This window comes from Marmota marmota, unplaced genomic scaffold (genome assembly GCF_001458135.2).
Source record: "Marmota marmota marmota unplaced genomic scaffold, marMar, whole genome shotgun sequence".
NCBI classification, from domain to species: Eukaryota; Metazoa; Chordata; class Mammalia; order Rodentia; family Sciuridae; genus Marmota; species Marmota marmota.
Window position 1 is genome coordinate 4,881,169 of NW_025999880.1, and position 2,594 is coordinate 4,883,762.

Sequence of the window (2,594 nt, forward strand, 5' to 3'; positions counted from 1 at the left end):
TTATTTTGTTGTGTGCATATATGAATATATAATCATGAATTCCATCATTATTGTAATTATAAGGCACTAATAAAAATATAGGGAAAAAGTCCCTTCCACAAATATATGCAGACATAAAAATGAAGTACACCTGCAACTTTTTAATAAGTACTAGGGATTGAACTGAGGGGTGTTCTACCACCGAGTAGACCTTTTTATTTTTTACAGAGTCTCAGTAAGTTGTTCAGGCTGGCCTCGAACTTGTGACCCTCTTGTCTCAGTCTCCCTAGTCACTGGGATTACAGGTGTGGGCCACCACACCCATCTATAAACCTGTTTATTGATGTAGGTGTTCAGGCTAAAACTGTTAAGTACTAAAAGTAGGTTGCAAAATAATAGTTAAAGTTGTTCTTATCACTGTTTAAAAATACATCTAAACATGATATATTGAATTACTGAGTATTGGTGACTGGTGGGATTATGGGAAATTTCTATGGTTTATTTATATGAAAAACAACAACAAACTTTGAAAAAAAATGGCCCACACTCTAACGTGGGTGGTTATAAACTTAATTTACTTTTACTTTTTATTGATTTGTATTCTCTAACTTCTCATCCATGAAAATATATTACTTCTAGCCAGGCATGGTGCCCCACACCTATAATTTTAGCAGCTCTGGAGGCTGAGACAGGAGGATCTTGAGTTCAGCAATTTAGCAAGCCAGGCTCAGCAATTTATCAAGGCCCTAAGCAACTCAGCAACTTAGTGAGACCCTGTCTTTAAATAAAATGTGATAAAGGGCTGAAGATGTGGTTCAGTGAGTAAGCGTCCCTGGATTCAATCCTTGGCCAAAAAGAAAAAAATATTATTTGTAGGCAAAGAAAAAGTATTTCCAAAGTCTATTAGAATTCTAGAACCTGATTCACACAGAGCCACTTGACCAAGTTACATACAAAAAAAAAAAAAAATCACTGGCAAAGCAAGACTGGAAAATTGGTCTCCTCTCTCATAAGCCTTGGGCTCAGTTTCTGGGCAGGTGACCGAATCCCTGGGCACTTTGGGAAGATGTTCTGGGTTTGTTGTTGTCCCTTGTTTCTTGCTCAAGATGTTGTCTGGTCCTAGAAGAAAAGAAAAAGCAGCAGGAAGGTGGCTGAAGGTAGGAGGCGTGGACAGACCAAAACAGGACCTGGGGGCCATGGTTGTTGGCAGGAGCTCAGCCTGAGGAAGGCTCAGAGGGTGGACAAACACAGATAGAAGTTACAGGTGCTCTTATCCCTGAGAATGGCAGCCCCTCTGCCAGTTTTTCTCAAGGGAGAAACTCCCTCCTCTTCTATTTCAGAAGAATCTTGAATCATTAACCCAGTTCCTCCCAACTACACTGATCTTGTCCCAGAGAGGCTCTGGCCGTGTCATCCAACTGACCCACTAACCACAATTAGCTTGTTCTTTCCTGGTTCTTGAAATCCAGGAGCAGATGGCCAGGGTGTTGGAGATAGCCCCTCACCATAAGCCAAAAAGAAAGCGGAGGGAAGAGGGATAGAGGAAGTTAACTTGGTTCTGAGCCTGCAGCTCCCAGAGTCCTTCTGGTGAAACCCAACGGTCTCTAGCCAGACTTCCTGTCCCCTTGGCCCCACCAAGAACTGGGGGCTGCCTCCTAGGCTGCCCACAAGGCCAGGTGACTGTTGGGATGGGAGTGGCCCCCGGAGGCTGACTTGGTCAGCATCACTCCAGGTTTCCCCTTCACCCTCCCTTGGGGGTCACTGCATCCTCTATAATCCCTTAGGCTGTTGTTCCTGAATTTTGTTTCTTTCAAAGGAATCCTGGATACTGCTTAGCCAGAATTTTGGAGGGTTTAATTTTGGAGGGTTTAGCCATTAGTTTCTCTCTGGGACAGCTGTGGTATAGGCATACTAAAGTTAGGGAGCTGAGAAACCCTGGGATGCGGGTGGTAAGTTCAAGAACTGGGACAGTCCAACGACATGGCCTACACCTGTAGTCTTCTGCTAGGAAGAAGAATCACAAGTTCAAAGCCAGCCTGGGAAACTTAGCAAGAGCCTATCTTTTTAAAAACTATTATTAAAAAAAAAAAAATATATATATATATATATATATATATTTAGTTACACACACACACACACCTATATATATATAGTTGTTGATTGATCTTTAATTAATTAATTAATTAATTTTTCAAAATAATTTTTAGTTGTTGATGTACTTTATTTTTTATTTATTATTTATATGGGGTGCTGAGGTTCAAACCAGTGCCTCACACGTGCTAGGCAAGCACTCTGCCACTGAGCCACACACCAGCCCTTAATTTATTTATTTATATGCGGTGCTGAGAATCAAACTCACATGTGCTAGGCAAGCACTCTACCACTGAGCCACAACCCCAGCCCAAGAGTCTATCTTAAAATAAAAAATAAAATAAAAGTGGGCTGGGGGTACAGCTGAGTGATAGAGTGCTTACCTAACATGTACGAGGCTCTCACTCCCAACACTATAGGGGAAAAAAATCTGGGGGCAACTCTGGTCCCTTCTTTTGTCCTTCTCCCCCATTTCAAGGGCTTCTGAGGGAGGAGAGAGTTCAGTCTCTTGGGATAGACCTCCC